The following is a 12189-nucleotide window of genomic DNA, read 5'->3' as shown; positions in this document are numbered from 1 at the left end:
ATGAGCTTATAAGTTAAGTGAATGAGTGAAGATGCCTTACTACGGGTATCGAGGGGGGTCAGACTCGAGTGGGGGGTGTTCGGAATCGGAGGGGGGAGACTCGGACTCGGAGGGGGGCTTGAGTACAGAGAGCACGGTGGGTCAGGACTTGCCTTTCCCGGGCTTCACCCCCGTGGCTCTCCGCTATTTGACGCAAGATACGCGGCCACGGAGTTGGTGCCTCAAACTCATCACTAATCCATATCCTTTTTAATATATGATGCCTATTGTTTATGTTGTTGTTTATAAGATTTGAAACTGTTTTTTAATCCGGAAAATTTGGTGAAGTTTAGTTTGTTAGATTGGTGGTGGTGAATAAACGTGCTACTTTGAAAATATATAAAGAAAAGCTCCGTTTTTCTCAAGTAGGTATGATTGTAGGTAAGGTTAGGTAATCAAAGATAGTTTAATATTTTTTTTTACATACATCGTAATACTTTAATTACTTAACCTGATTATGATCGCTTTTTATATTCAACGCAATAATAATGAAATTTAACAATGATGTAACGATTTAGTTATGAAAATTAATATACCTATTCAAACTCAAAGATGACACATACTCTTTACTCTTTATTCCCAAACTCTAAAACATAAAATATTTTCAGCAATTTAAACACAAAGTAAAGGCATTGAAAAGCTGCAAAAAGGTAAAATTCATCCATTTCTGAAACACAAACATAACAGAGTCAGTACATTTCAAATCAACCTTTGACATGGTAATCAGTCACGAAGAACATCAAAAGGCTGTCGCATCAGGCCGTCAGACATTAATCGTATGCAAACCATTGAATTGCCCAACTGAATTAGTTATCAGATCACGTGATGAATTTCCGCAAATCTGACTTTTATAAGGCATTCTGTGTATAATTTACCCATACCTATAATAGATGATTATTCTATTCAAACTAAGAATACAAAAAGCATATGTGAGACACTGATCCTCGTAAAGAATCAAGTTAGTAAAACGTAGTAATATTATTTATTTAAATAAAATTAATAACTGTATTAATTACACTAATGTACAATATCAGTGATGACTAAACAAGCCAGACATAACAATTGTGTACTTTGCGATTTTAGTTCAAACAAAAAGCTAACAGAAATACACTAAGAAAATAGGTATACAGTAACTATAGCTGCGGCTAACTAGCGTATAAATTATGAAAAACGAGTCTGGTTAGTTTCACAAACGTAACAACGTAACAACGTGTGTACAATAAAGACGTCAGTGGTTTAAGGAATGAAAGTGAGCGAGTGCATTTTGTAGGAAAAATTAACATTGTTTCCACTAAAGTATTGGGAGGTTTTACGTATTCTTATGGTGGTTTGAGAAATGTTCTTACAAGATTTATGAACGAATTAGCAGAATTCCAAAAGGAACTCCCGCTACGTGATTAGGTTAAGTTGCTTATTCTTGGAAACATGATAAGGAAAACTGATTCTATCTCAATAAGTACTTTAACTCTACAAGACCCAGTTGTATCTTAGTTGTAGAGGAGTTGAGGAAACTACATAGATAATGTCCAAGCTCTACACGAAATACATTTAATTACTAAACTGGATAAACAAAAGATCGTATTATGTGCCAACCATACAGTTCAATTTAAAGCAAGCTAATTTAGACCGTGAATAAATAATCAATAAATAATTACTGCTACGGTATTTCAAGCGTATGTAAAAAATTCACTGTACACTCCATTGTCTAAATAAAAACGTTTGAAGCATGTACGTGAATCAGAACGGACTAGCCATTTGCAGAACAATAGCTTTCATCGACATTGTGCTGTATGTATAAAATCCACTCTATGAGTATACTAACATTAAAATTGAGAACGTAACGTTACATATTTTGATGGTTTATTAAATATATGCACGTGCTATATTCACAACTAAATGAATATTATATATTTATTCGCATTCAGTAGGACTGCATTAGGTATATTATTCATTATTATCCTGATTTAAATTTTAACAGATAACCTTACATACCTACATATTTCACTGTCTTAGAAATAAACACATTTTGGAATCTTAACTGGTTTAAAATACATTACCAATTAATAATATCACTATGTTATAATAAAATTATGATTTCAGAAGCATGAATATTCACAGAATTATTTATTTATCACCAGGCAAAATAGCGTGCAAATTTAATTGGAAAACGTTTAATTCAATTACATTCTCGCATGAATTACAGTGTGTGGCCCAATTTTTAGCCAATAAATATATTATTTATAATATATTTGTGTGTAAGAACTTACCTACGTCCTTCTGGTTAGGGAGCCAGGTGCAAATTTGGTTAACTATTTCCTCTCAAGAGATAATTCGTCAGACGCATGAGAGTATAGTATTATAAAGCCTCGTGAACGTCAGCTGGCGCTCGGTTGGGGGGGTGCCTCCCACGCACATAGGAAAAAAAATACATTCATTCATTCATTTCCTCTCAGCTAAAAATTTGTCAAATTGTAGCTAACCCAATATCTCAACGAAAAAAAATAGTCAGCTGGTTACAACATGGTGTATTATACGTCAGCTGGTGTCTCGAACATGAAAGTTAAATTTAAAGAAAAATTTATTTTCCGTTATTTCCTCTCAAACAAAAATTTACCTGATGATACCTTATATGTAACTGTGGATAAATATATATGTCAGCTGGCTGTATCTTGGTGGAAAAACCGTCAGCTGATACGGGAGGCTACAACCGCTCTTCCCCCCAACCGAGCTCCAGCTGACGTTCACGAGGCTTCATAATACTATACTTTGATGCATTTTACTAATTACCGCTTGAGAGGAACTTGGTCATAAAATCTGCTGCTGGCTCCCGGACCATTCTTCGCCTACTTTTCACATTATCATGCTATAAAGTCTGAAAAGTCATTAATTCTGACGTTTCAAATAGAAAGGAATTATATAAGTTATTGTGGTTATTTTAGATAGACTTTAGAGCTCTGATTTTTTATTAATTTCATCCCACTTTTTGCATTTACAATGACGTCCTAAAATTCCCATTTTGTAAAAAATCCTATTAAATTTAATACTTATAATTTAATAACCAATTGAAATCTAAATATAAAAAATGTATTCTAATTAGGTCGTGCGCGATTTTATCGTCTCTTACGTTCCATATGATTTTATTTGAAAACTAAAGAACCGTGACATTCACATGCGTCGAGCATATTCTGAAATTTCACGGCTCGTGGGTTTCCATTCGAAGAAAAGGTTCGTAAAAGGTACTTAAAATGTTTCAGATGAGAGCCCTTATGTTAGGTTTAGGTACTAAAACTTTGTTAGACGCCTTACTACTTACGAGGTCTTGTAAAAGGTTGAGAACTTTGGATTTTATAGTTTCGCAGTTCTTGTTACGTAAATCTTTTTACGGAAAACTGCGTTGTTTTGAAATTTTAAAGTTGTGCAATAAAAACTTCTTGCAGAACAAAATTAAATAGATAAGCTCGTCTCTAAAAATTCCAGTATAATTTGTTCTATTTTTTACTCGAAGTGGACTTAACTCACCTCCCTTCTTTTACCTATTATTATAGAGCCAGGTATTTTACGGTTTCTTTTTAAGAACTTCTCTGGATTGGAAATGTTTTCAGATAGACACAATGTTAAGTTACTTTATTTTTTTACTAAAGTGTGAAAGGTATAAAAATAATAATTTGTAAAATGAAATCTTTAAGCCTGCCGGGCGTAATATAATTCATAATGTTTTGGGCTTAGGTTTTGGGTAATAACGATGACAAAGCATAAATTGTTCAATAAAGTTTAGTCCCATTGTATTTGTACCAGCATCAAAGCATTGTGGAAAAACCTTTACCTTATTTATGGAATCATATCAAAACTTTAATAATAATTGGTAATATCATTCTAATCGATAAATTATGTACAATTTTCAGTTTTTATCAATAGATTTAAAATTGCAACAATTTGCAATGCGTACCTATAGCAAAATAAAAAAAAATATATATACACATTGTTTAGATCGAACATTATGTTGACTATAGTAGACCAACGGATTAAAAAATAAAATTTCATCTCAATCTTCTCAAATATTAATAATTTATTATTTGATTTTTTATTTTACCATCCAAATTGTAAAAGAAATTAAAAGCTATATCCGTAGAAAACGAGTTCGTTGCTTTGTTCGTTCTTATATTGTGTAGAAGTTCCTATATAGTACCTAATAAAAGAATTCTCATTATTGACTCATGGATGGTTTTATACCGAATACCTTCCGAAATTCTGACGCTTTCTGACACGCGCCGCCTTTCTTATTTCGTCCCAGCAACAATTGAATTCTGTACACGTTACAAATGATTTATGTTGTATTTTATTTTTACACGTCGGCTTGGTCTATAAAATTGTAATAATAAATAAACAGGAACGTCATTGGCCTATTTCCAAGATAAAAATTTTCACATCATGTTCAAGTTTATCACATTATTGACACTGGATACAGTTTAGACATAGGAATTTTTATTTCGTAATAGCAATGTTAATTTGACGTATATTTCAAAGATAGGTCGCTTTTTGTTTAGATTAATATTTATTTAAAACTAGATAGCATATGAATTCTAGTTTAGTACCTATATATCATAGTGGGCTCTATTAGTATTCCCAAAATATTTAGATTTCATTTTGTGATGATATAAGGAATAGTTGGTATGTGAACTTAATAGTCGTGCAATAATTAGTCACCGTTTTTAATGGCCCTAGGCAATAGAAAATGGAAATAAAGCGATCATCATTAAATCCGGAATAACGCGCAAATCCAGCTGAATATGTATTTTCAGTTTTACGTGACTATTTTAACAGAACTCTAATAATGAATAATCTCTATGAAGTTATGAATATATGCATGACATGAGCTTCGTAAGCACATATTTTGTTTACATAATAAGCTAAGATTACAGAGGCTTGCAAAATGAAATGAATGCAAATGTTAGGAGTAATGTAAACAAGCAGTGATAATTGAATGTATCACGTGTTGGTTCTGATAAAGCGAAATTATTACCTACGTTTCTTAAACATAAACATCATATTCCTTTAAAGAACTGTTCTCAACTTTTTTTATTTCGGCTTCCGTCATAATAATGCGTTATACTGCAACATTAACGTGAAGGAGATTTGAAGGAGAATTTCAATTGATATTAAAAAAAGACTTTAAGGGGGCGCATAAAGCAAAATAACCAATCTTCTATTAGATGATACGTGTAATATGCAAGACCAAATCTAAAAAATAAAATATATATCAAACTAGATGATATGTTCAACGATTCTGTTTAATCAAAAACATAAAATATTAAAATTTACTCGATAAAAAAAAATCACCAAGTTAGCTCTAATTTTCACACTTTTACGTTTTCTACTTGACATGGTAATACTTATTATGATTTTTTTTTCATAAACAATTATATTAAAACATTTGCAAGATATTTGTCAGAGCATTTTGTGTAATTACTTTTAGTTTTGGTTTTATCTGCGATAAACCACTTTTGGCGCTCTTTTTTTCTCGAGATAAACGTTTGATTTTGTCACGATAAAAGTGGTTTATCGCAGATAAAACCAAAACTAAAAGTAATTACACAAAATGCTCTGACAAATATCTTGCAAATGTTTTAATATAATTGTTTATGAAAAAAAAATCATAATAAGTATTACCATGTCAAGTAGAAAACGTAAAAGTGTGAAAATTAGAGCTAACTTGGTGATTTTTTTTTATCGAGTAAATTTTAATATTTTATGTTTTTGATTAAACAGAATCGTTGAACATATCATCTAGTTTGATAAATATTTTAATTTTTAGATTTGGTCTTGCATATTACACGTATCATCTAATAGAAGATTGGTTATTTTGCTTTATGCGCCCCCTTAAATAGTTTACATTCTTTGTTATGTCTTATCGTTACTAAGCTAACAAATTATTTCTATTGTCACTGGGATAAAGTTTGACGACTCAAGATATTGCTAAAAATGTCTTTATTATGTTTGTTTAAGCGAGAATATAACATTTTGTGTACCTAGTATACTAATTTTAATGAAATGCAGCAATATCAGAAGTTTTATTATTTATGAACATTCTCATATAAATAACATAAAATACAGCATAAACGCTAATGGCAATAAGTTGCATTGCTGTTTAAAGACAATTTAGCAAAGAATTTCAGAACGAAAACTTTTTAAATTCCATAGCATGGGAAGCGGAACAAACCGCGGAACCATCAATTCTAGTAAGTTGTTTAAGGTCGGCTACGTCATGCCGTGTTAGTGCTGGCAATGTCCCAAAACATGGTGTCTTCTAGTACAACGTCAGCATGTAATGAATGGGCCTTACAATACACCATTATCGTGGCCTTCACCTTTGAATTATGATTATAGGAATCTAGCATCTGTGCTGGATATCATTTGTGGTGTCATTCGGGTGTAGAATATGGCAGAGCATGTGCTATCGTGGCTTGTAGAGCTTTAATAAAATTGTCGATTAGATAATCGTTGTTACAACTTCGATTGTCTTGATTTGATCGCTAAACTACCCACATGTTATAGTTAATGGAATCGTTCATGGAATTAGAATAATTATGGTTTTGATTGATACTTTTTTTTCTAAATTACCTCTCACCGGATTTCTTCTTTGTTAATTTAACATATGGGGGATATGAACAATAATTTAAAATTTATTATCTGTGATCACTGAATAGTTTACCTACTTTTTTTCAATCATCGCAAATAATTGACCTCTTCTATACGTTACCGTAGTAATAAAATAAACACAAACTATAATAATCACGTAACATTCACACAGTAACACACTTTCCTATCTCTACTGTGTTCCACTCATTAACTTAGCCTGAATACCCGTGTAAATACAACAGCAGCCGCATAATATTCATATGCATGTATTATGTACGTCTATAGCATTCATATGAATTTCACCTTTTAACCTGTATGAAAAAACAACAAGATTTCATGCATGCACTTTAATATAAAACTCTGCGCACTCAGTCCATTTTAATTTTAACTTTTCGTTAAATTTTTACGATTTCAAAATTCAGAATTAACTCCGAGGTCTGCGACGATTTGCATGTGTTGAATAAAGTAAATATTTTTCTTCCTGCGTCAATGTTTGGTTTTGGGAAATAATTACACAATTTTATGTGATTCAATACTGATGTTTTATTATTGATAATGTGAGAACTGAGATGTATAGAAGTATTGCTTAATAAAATGGTTGTAATATTGATTTATTACAGACTAGCGGTCCGCCCCGGCTTCGCCCGTGGTACATATTTCGTAATAAAAGGTAGCCTATGTTCTTTCTCAGGGTCTAAAAATTGTCTGTGCCAATTTTCATCAAAATCGGTTAAGAGGTTTATGCGTGAAAACAATACATACATACATACATAATTACAAACTTTTCCTCTTTATAATATTAGTATAGATATCCCCATTCCCCACCTAATTTACCTTTTTCATATTAATTGCAAACCTTTATTTTATTATTTTAATTATGGACATAATAGAAAATTATTAACTGTGTATATGTTACTTTACTTTCTTCTTTTTTATACGTAAAAGGAAAATCACTCACAGCCTTTTACGTAGGCACAGTATAAGCGGAAGATCGCCTACGACGTAGCATGAATAGCTAAAATTTATATTTTTTCGAGTAATTTATTATTGAAGATACAACTTTTTCAATAATAAAAAGTAATAAATGACGTTTAAACTGTGAATTTGATACCGAGGAAACATTGGAAAATGCAAAGTATAGTATTAATTTCCATGTAATATATGAAATGTATGAAAGTTTTCCGACACCTCACCTAGAGACAGCTATAAATATTCTAAAATATCCGAAAGCGGTGCACTCGCGGTATTCGCCAGGATCTTACATCATCATTCTGTAAACAAAACACATTTACATAATTTTCGAGCCATTGGCACGCCGGAAACATAAAATAAGATCGCATTAGGGAACTAACTAGCAAGTCTCCGTACACTTGATCAGTTGACTCTGTAGTGTTTGCAAGAACGTATTTGAACGTATTTAACGAACGTATTTCAACCATAATGTGTCAAATAAAATGCATTTTTATAAAGATTAGTAAAATAACAGAAAATCTTAACGTTATAATTCTTTAATATACGTATACACTGTGAAGTGTGACCGCTATAATATTTAGGACTAACAGAAAAGACCAAAACCGTCCTACCTATAGGGTGAAGGTCGATCTTAATTCAGATGTCGTACTACTACATAATAATATGTAGTAGTAGCTATCATAAACTTGTGCTTACATATTAGTTCTATTTAAGCCGTTTCTTAAGAAATTTTTCTTATCATTTCCTTATGAAAATTTGCATAAAATTGCATGCCAACAAAACGCCGGTAACAAATAGGTAGCGATTTGGCCCAACTTATAGCTGTAAGCTATTGTGATTCAAACAACTTCTTGTTGGTAACATTCCAAGGTTTTTTAAATACAATAATTTTCAAGTTAATACTAAAATTAACGATATTAATAATTTTTCTATAAAATGTAGACCGTATAAGACAAGATGTGAACATTTTATTTATGTTTCAGCGTTAAAAGACACCTTCGAGAGTCGTAGCTTTTTAATGCTAAATATTATGTATTGGTGTAAAGTTTTTTATAGCAGTACAAGCTGTTATCAGCGACGTCGTTGCTATCAAGTTTAAATTTTTACATCCAACCCATATAACGAAGCTAATATACTTCACTTCACTTTTCATACAAAGTAGGCGACCTTGCTGAAATAATCAAAATAAATATTAGGTATATTAATAACTATATCAAGTAGTTAAACATGCAGCTCATATTATTAAACAAAAACAGGCCATAACCACACAATAACTAATGTATTAATAGGAACCAGAAATAGGCACAATATATTTAATTCAAAAAGACAAAGATACTTGCCATGATAAAAAGAGTAAAACGACAAGGCCCTGATGAATTATCAATCTCGTAAAATGTTTTCCATGTCCTATAACAAGGAAGCGAGAACTTAGAAAAATACGCAAAATATGAAAAAAACGGGTCTCTTCAACAATTTTTCTGCTCCATTAAAACATCTTAACATTTTAAACAGCCAACATTTGTCAAGAGTTCTGGCGTCGCATTTTAAATGCAGAAATATTTTCTACTCAGCTATACTTGTTTCGCTAAGTGCATTTCGTAACTAAAATATAATAATGGATATAGCCAGGAAATTATAAATTTACAACTCTTTATTACAATTTGCTTGAGAGATATTATGTATTCTATTATACGTTAAAATATTGAACACTTTCGTCTTGTAAGGAAAGTGTGTTTAGGTTTTAGGTGTTTAGAACTTTTAAACTACATATATTATATGACGGGAACTAAATATACAAAACGAGATTAAGGTCAAGAAATTGGGAACAAGTACCAAGTACATGTAACAAAAGTATATGGAGACAGAATTACATTTATTATCTTTACCTACATATCGATAAGTCTAATCCCCATCCAAACATAACTTACCTGGGTAAAGTGTCCGTGTATCCTCACGGATACACTTGACTTCACAGTCACTGAGTATTGTTTAGTATTCGAAATATCGGGTTAATTTATTTAATTGTACATTTGAACAAATTCCACAGCACACACAATATCCGCAACGTAAGGGAATATTAGATGATGTTTAAGAACAAAGGATTATAATCAAAATTCCAAAAAAATATACATTATTAAAATATTAAAATATGTGGTAGGTGTAATATCATCTTTCTATTTCACTGTATAATGAATGCACACATTAAATCCAATAAGAAAATTCGGTTGCCTTTTCTTTGGGCTATAATAAACAAATCGTATACAGAATCCAGTAGACATGTAGATAATGACGAAATTTAAAAATGTTGGCAAGCAAACTCGAATTTCCTCTTCCACACATAAATGTTTATATGCAAAATTGTTTTTGGAAAGGTCGTTAGCACAATTTTATTTACCCCTTTTTACTCTAATGACCTGTTAAATGAGTCTCAACGCCCTTATATACCTTTAATAGCACATGACCACGTGTCAGAAATAACTGCCCTCATTTTAAATATAAGGACTTTTACAGTGTATGTACACCATTTAATCTAGTAAGAAAGATGATCCAAGGACCTTTGTCATGTTCTTGTGTTTTATTCTTATTTAATTATTTGTATGTTATTTTTATCGCAAAAACAGTATACGTGACTAAAATTATGTTGTTTTCATTAACCAAAGGAATAAAATGTAATTACTATTTAAGTATAGAGTATTTAATACTCTAACTTAAAAACTACGACGGCATACATTTTTAGCTACCTATATTTGCGGCAATTTTATTTAGAAAAAAAACGTAATAATATTTTCGGTTTTATTTAAAGAAAATTGCATCATTAAAAGGTATCCAAAAAAATTCAGAACAGCTGGATATATTATATTAAAATGTTCAATACTAGTTGAGCATAATGTATGAAGCAAAATATGTAATGTAATACCAAAACAGACGTAAACTTCCTTAAAATTAACGAGCAAGTGGAAAGTTTCGGATCCGCCAGTCAATGTTTTATGATTCTCATACGATCTCATTTAAACTTTATTATAGTATCTAGTATCTACTTCACATGCTTCTTATAAATTACATTTTATTTCAATCAGAAAATTGACTCTTAATATCATAACCTAATTTGTTCTGGCAAAAGGTAAACTCTTCGTAGTCTATGGTTTTCCATTGGGGCCGGTAATGCGGTAGTCTTTTAACAATTTGTAAACATTCGAGCCATTAACTTGGAAGCAGTTTGTGACACATTTAAGATCGGTCGGTTTCTGGAAAGAAACTCCCGGAGGTAAACATTCTCCATATTTAACGACAGTTTTATGAGCGGTCGGAGCCAAGCCGAGTCAATGTCGGTGTCAGATGTCTGAGGGAACGTCGATCAGTTTGATCTCGGCAAACTAGATTGAGGAAAATTAATAAATATTTTATATATTATCAGTGACATCAATCATATAGTTTGGTTTTGAATATACCGTTGGTAAATATATATTTTGTTATTCTAGTTCCCAAACAAAGAAATAAGACGTGAAATAACCCTCGAATATAACACAATCACACACTTTGACCTATAATAGCAAACTTTCGTCAACCAACATCGTGTATATTTTCCCCAGCAAGGGACATAAATCCATAAAACATTTTTATTATTGTACGCCAAAAAAAGCCAACCGTCATTTCCTTCTGCTTACGTTACTGTGGGATTATTAAGTTTGCAATTCAGAAGCTGGCTGGCAAACGCTTTGATATCTGAAGCTCGTTATCTGGACAAACATCCGTTTTCAAGTCCTATAATTTTTTACATGCAGCCACAGAATAAAATAATATACTATAAGGCAGGTTAATGGATTCACGATTTAAGAGATATCATTTATAAAATTGTACAGTCAATAAAATGTATTAGCAATTGGTTGATTCATTTTAAAACTGTATAAACTATAAACTGAAAATTAATAAAAGATCATGTGATTTACGTAATTGATACTATTTAATGTAATTTGTGATTAATACATACTTTTCACGCCGTTTCACGCACATTTAGAGATGCACTCGAGTTTGGAATTTTTCATTTTATAATTTTTGTTATTTATAAGCAAATAATTATTATACATGAAAAACGTTCAAGTTGTTTAAAGCAGCATATTGTTTAAATACTATGTTGCCAAAATGTAAAATTTAAAAATAGAAGCAGAAAAATCCGTACAAAATCCGTAGGTATTTTATTCCAAAGAATTTTAACACAAATTTAATGGACAACTCTAGTTTATTAACCCGTTGGTTCCAATGAAATTGGTACGCAAACGATTCTTCAGTAAAGAACATCAAGCATACTTTACATTTAATTAAGAAGTTAAGCTTATCTATAGTTACTCTGTTAAGATGATCGGATTAAAAGAATAAATAAATGCTCAAAAATAAAAGCACCTCTTTTTTCATTTACGCAATTTGAATATCTAATAGGTATTTTTTATATGTAAACGTTTTTTTTCCACGCTAACCATTCTACATTTTTAAAGAAATGTCATTTTTGATTCGTAGCACATTTATTCATTTTACGTAAGATAAAAT

Source organism: Colias eurytheme, chromosome 8 (assembly GCF_061535395.1).
Source record: "Colias eurytheme isolate Ceu_HAF_F1 chromosome 8, ilColEury1 Martin Lab GWU primary, whole genome shotgun sequence".
Taxonomy (NCBI): domain Eukaryota; kingdom Metazoa; phylum Arthropoda; class Insecta; order Lepidoptera; family Pieridae; genus Colias; species Colias eurytheme.
This window is presented reverse-complemented; position numbering follows the sequence as displayed.